Source organism: Ornithodoros turicata, chromosome 5, assembly GCF_037126465.1.
Source record: "Ornithodoros turicata isolate Travis chromosome 5, ASM3712646v1, whole genome shotgun sequence".
Taxonomy (NCBI): Eukaryota; Metazoa; Arthropoda; class Arachnida; order Ixodida; family Argasidae; genus Ornithodoros; species Ornithodoros turicata.
The window spans coordinates 38,713,522-38,719,584 of NC_088205.1; positions in this window are offsets into that span (position 1 = coordinate 38,713,522).

Here is a 6,063-nt window from a genome sequence, read left to right on the forward strand (position 1 = left end):
TGACGCATGTTCACAGTTTTGACGTAACTACAATTTTCTGCCATCGCCACATATAACGAACTTCAGATATGAAAAACTCATTGCATGATACGGTCGAGTTCATTATAGCAGAGATTCACTGTGTATGCGTGAAGCACTTGAAGGCGTGCACCCTCAATATGACAATGGGTGTGTTGAATAGGTGCTCCTCCTTTGGCGCACGTAAACAGGGAGTATGAGACACATGGAGCAGCCACTTAACAGCAAAAAAGAGCTTTGGGGAATTGCACAGCTCTCTCGATAACGCCACTTCCTGTTGTCTGCTCATGCATTGCACAGACTGAGCATGAGGTGGCTTTGTTTGGACGACAGTGGTTTTCGCGATGCGAACGACGGAAATTTTTAATAAATGCCACAGGAGCAATATTCAATTAACGTGACTGCTTTGCGTGAACATGCCTGTATATTAAAGCCCTGCATGACCCCGTGAATATTAACTGCTGACATCCGTATGGAAGTTGCCCAGTAATAGAAACCATGATGGCAGTTGAAAAAAATATAGATACAGAGTCAACCCTCGATTTATGAACAACAACTGTCCCCATGGAAAATGTTCATACATATATCGAGGGGTTCATAAATCGAGGTGTGGACAGAACTCAGGAGCGCTATAAACGACAAAACTTTCTAGAGACGTTCATTTTCAGATATACTAGGTTATAGTGCACATTACCTTAATTTGTATCTACTTTGCTGGGAAGGGATTTCAACTGCCGCACATTTCGCTAGTCGTTCTCCTCTTCGAAATATATTATAGCAGCTTCAATGTGATCTCGAGCGGATCTACTTGTCACAGAACCAATTTTACACTTACTTTGCTCACTATCATTGTCTTTTTCACCCCGGTGGTAAGACCTGAGTGCGTCCATCTCGCTCCTTCATTTCGGAATCCGAACACCAAATGGCAGCTGTCTTGGAAGTATGCCAATCCGTGACACCAAGGATGAGTCACGTTTCCTCACACAGTATCCCCATGTGGTATCAACTTTCAAAACAGCTACGTCTTACCTCAGATATGTTGTGCTCCAAATTCCATCTTTTTCTGACCTTCTCGTGACCAGCCATAATCAGTTCATAAATCGAGGTCAGAAAGCTTTAAGTTTTCCAATTCGTACCCACAAAATCTGTTTACTGTTCGGAAATCAAGGGTTCACAAATCTTGGGTTGACTGTATATAGTTTCCTGAAACGGGAGAACTCTGTAACATAATATGTCTGTATTTCGCTTCCACGCATACCATTCGAAATACTAATCGCAAGTACTTTTCTGCCAGCTCCAGTCACTTGCACCCTGTGGATCGTACGTTGAACAGAAAATATGTCATGCCAAATGTTGCAAGGGCTGTATAATGTAACTACCCATTCCCGTTTATACCCGTTGCCATTCTACCCTTTCTCAAAACTCCTTTCACGCTGAACCTGCCACAAAGCAAACCATACTGTTTTTTCTCAAAACAACCTATTCGCACATTTGCCGCGATCATGCAGATTGTATGCACAATGAGATAGGAACTACTTTACTGGAAACTATACTACATCAACTTTGGATGCTTTCTTGTTTCGCCATACGTGACATGCAGGGTGGGAGAGTCACTGTTGCTGATACCAAGGACTATAGCAGCAAAGGGCGCACATAATCAAGCTATTCATATAGGAACATGGGTTGTTCCATGCCAAATGATCCGGAAATGCTGGTCAACCCTGCCCCCATATTTGTATGTCAATTTCTTGGTGGCTTCATCCATTCAGGCAGTAACAGAGTTCCATTCATTTCCGGTAAAAATAAAAGGGTATGCACCCGTTCAAAACCAGTGTTTAGCAAACATCTCTGCAGCCCACCTAGGGCACTGGGAATGTTATAAACCATAGCCAGCAGAAGAAAGACTGTGGTGCTACAGTCACTACGATAGCATGCTCATACAGAGACGTGCCATCAACGCGCTCAGTTTGTAAGCACTCAAACAAGCATTGGGCCTTGTGTTTTAGAGTAAAACACGTTTTTACGTCCCCCGATTTGCATCTTCGTCATTTAGGGTAAAACAAAAAAAACCCCTAAAACTAGCTTGGCAAAGTACCAATTCAGCCACTGATATGGGCACACCAACTGTTCAACATTTAGTGTTCATCTAAAATGTGAGAAGCGACCTTTTTTTAATTTTCCAATCAAAAATCTGCTTTTCCACCCGATGTCACCCGATTTTACTGTTTTATGACTCCTGAAATAAAACCTGATTTTTAGAAATCATAAAACTAGAAAACACAAGGCCCTTAAAGGGACCATCTCGTACAGCTGGGGCGATTCTGAAACTTAGCCAAAACTACCTTCACGAGTACTCTAGACATACAAGCGTCAAAGTTTCATTCGGAATAACCAAGTCGTCTTCGAGGAATTTGTCGAAACGTGTCGTAATAGCAGATGACGAAACCTGCGCTTCTCTCATGCATACGTCACGCATGACGTCGGCCTGCGGATACGTCGTCGTTGTCATGGTAATTGTAACTTGGAGAAGCACCTTGGGTTGAGTCATCCACTTTGCTCTCGAAATGGGGACACTCAGGCATATATCTCAGCGAGCGGACAATGTACGAGGGGTGTTCAAGTCAAACGGGGACTCTCTGTCTTTTGAGTGTACAAATGGCCCGCGCTACTTCATTTTCGACATTTTCACACGCGACAGGCCTCCGCATTCACCATGTGGTGGTCCAAAGTTTGTGCAAAACAGAAGACACGTGCTGGACAAGATGGCTGACAACGAGGTGAGCGCCCACATCGAACAGCGAATTGCCATCAAGTTTCTCGTGAATGAAGGCGTAAAGTCATCTGAAATTCACACAAGACTTCAGGCTCAGTATGGCCACGATACACTTAGCCGTAGCAAAGCGTTTGAGTAGTGCAAGTGGACCCGAGACGGCCGTACATCGGTGCAGGACGATCACGGCCGGGGCGGCTCAGAGCCCAGTGTCAGAGTTCCTGAGAACATCCAACTTGTGGAGCGCCTGATCCTCAAGGACCGACGGATGACATGTCTCGAACTGGCTTGAAAGACGGACCTTTCTGTGGGAACGTTGAACACTATCATTCATTAACAGCTCCAGTTTCAGAAAGTTAGTGCCCATTGGGTCCCGAGGCAGCTCTCCGTGTATGACCAGCAGAGAAGACTGGAAATCTCCCAAGAGCTAAGGTACCGTTTCGACACTGAAGGACAGCCGTTCCTTGATCGGATCATCACGTGCGATGAAACGTGGGTGCACCATTTCACTCCTGAGTCTAAACGCGCATCAAAACAGTGGAAGCATCCGGGCTCGCCAGCTCTCAAGAAGTTCCGAAGCACCCCGTCTGCGGGTAAGGTCATGGCTACGGTTTTCTGGGACAAGGCTGGCGTTGTTCATGTTGATTTTCTGCCCAGTGGTACCGCCATCAATAGTGCATATTACTGCCAGGTTCTTAGGGATGTGCATAAGGCGCTGAAGCAAAAGTGGCCGGGTCTCATCACCAAAGGAGTCCTCCTCCTATAGGACAATGCACGTCCGCATACCGCGCACCTCACGACACGCACCTTACAGGAACTTGGCTGGGAGTTGCTGCCATATCCCCCTTACATTCCAGATCTCGCCCCCAGTGATTTCCATCTCTTTGGGCCACTGAAGGCATTCCTTGGGGGCTGCCACTTCAGCTGCGACGAAGAGGTCAAGAATGCGGTCCGATCATGGCTGCTACGCGCCGGTAAGGATTTCTACGCTGCTGGCATCCAAGTGCTCGTGAAACGCTGGGACAAGTGCATTAGTGCAGATGGAGATTATGTTGAAAAATAAAACTAACTGCTCGCCTGTAAGTTCATTTTACTTTTGCAAACAATGAAAAGTTCCGGTTTGACTTGAACACCCCTCGTAGTCCGAGCATTGACTGTGGGGTCTCCGATAATGTGGCGCATAATCAGATACGTGGAAGCTAAGTCACGTGTTTTCTTTCCACGAGTATTTAATGAGGTTTTTAAATAAACGTGCACTCCTTCTCCATGTACGTCGTCAGCGACACTTCATTTCGAAACATGATCAGTGTGCAAGGGGGAGTGTAATTGAAGCGCTCGTAATATATTTTTGGTTGGAGCTGTAATGCGAGAGCACGCGCCGATGGCCGACGGCTTCAGGTTTGTGATTGTGGGTGGGGTTGTCCTGCGATTTTTAACTTGTCTCTGAGGTTTAGCATAGTCGTTCTAAACCACCGTGTTTGCCACTTCTTAGAATGTGCGTTTTTCACCTAAGAACTGAAAGAAATCGTACGAGAGTTGCGGCGGTCCCCAGTAACTTCTGAAAGTAGTCTGCTTACGCAGATGCACTAGCGCGCGCAAAAGCAGACGATTTCTGTATCCTATCACAGGCTTTCCCGCAGTGCGACGTGGCCGTCCTTATTGTTGCCAACACAGATTGCGTGATGCTCTGCAATCTTTATCAGTTTAATTCGGTTATTTAATAACTGTGACGTGTTTTGTCGGGTAAGTTCGCGGTATTCCATTTTCAACAACGGGCAATCGAATGGTAATATCAGAGGGGCCGGGGGTACAAGACCGTCCCTTTAACAAGCACCTCTTAATTTTGCAGCATCAGTATGAGATTCTGAGACACGAACCTGACCAGCCAATATGGGTACTAACCCTAATAACGAATGCAGTTATGGCATTTGATAGTCGAAGCATAACTAAAAAAATTCACTCTTCTTTTTGGTATCATGATGACAATGTAGTTTAGAAGACATCCCAAGTCACAGACAAAGCAGGCCAGTTCACGGTGTATCATCCCACCACACAGACACAACCTGTGCTTTGTAACATCAAACGTGAGCCCTCTGCCAACACCCTCACTTATAACAACAACTCATATGCATCATAAGCCATATCCAGTGACTTCAATATAGGCGGCCTGACTCTTGAGTGTTTATGATTCTGTTTCTGATTTCTTTCCATTGTGATCAGTTGCCTATATCTAGTATCTTTTATGATTAATCCCATCTTTGTTTTCTTCTGAGCACAATTACCACTACATAGTGTGGCTAAAGAATTATTACATTCTTGTGCATGACAGTACACAATTAAGCAGCACTAATGTTCCACAGATGTGCAAGATCATGTCATATTATGCAACATTTTTCTCCCAAAGTGATGTTCATTTCAGGTCAAGCCTTATGGGCAGAAATCCTAAGATCCTCTGTCTTAAGAAATATCCAAGAGTGGAACAAGCACGCAGGTGGCATGGTGCACTGCAAGTGCAGGTTGGAGGCAGCATACTGCACCAGAGAAGAACCACGTGTTGAATGTAGCTGTGCATTTGGCAAAAGTACTGCAATATCTACACAATATCGAATATGTCAGTGCAGGGTGTCTACCAACCTGGAAAACCGGGAATTATCTGGGAATTTTGATGCAACTGGAAAAGTCAGGAAATTTGCCAAAAAGCAGCTGTCAAAAGTCAGGAGAAATCGCAGTCAAGTGCCTTGATGATGCGCAGCAAACTGCGAGTGCTGATCAGTGGCTGAGCTGTCACCAGCGTTGCCACGACCAGCATTTCGCCAATATGACCAGCTCAGAGACAGAAAGGTACAGCAACTGTTATAATATTCAAAATTGTAAGCGTCAAATATGTATTTTGGGACTACACCTTTTTTATCAACTCGTGAGTATATGAGCGTGTGCAATAAAAAGCACCTGGTTGAGCATGCAGGACATTCCATAGCCATCACAAGATTGGGTTCGGACGTGTATTCATTGGCTGCTGTTAGCAATTTGTTGTCTGCGACGTGGTAGACTTCCATTGATCCTCTGCAACAGCGACCTTACTAATACTTAATAAATGATATGTTTTATGAGGGATCTGTATCAAAACGTAGCAGCAGGTACCAAGTTCCCTTTTGTTTTGGTCAGGGAATTCGCTTGCAATAGTCAGTGAGAACCTGGAAAGGTCAGAGAATTTGAAGGCTGCAATTTGGTAGACACCCTGTATGTGCCAAATTACTGCAAGCGGGAGGGAATAC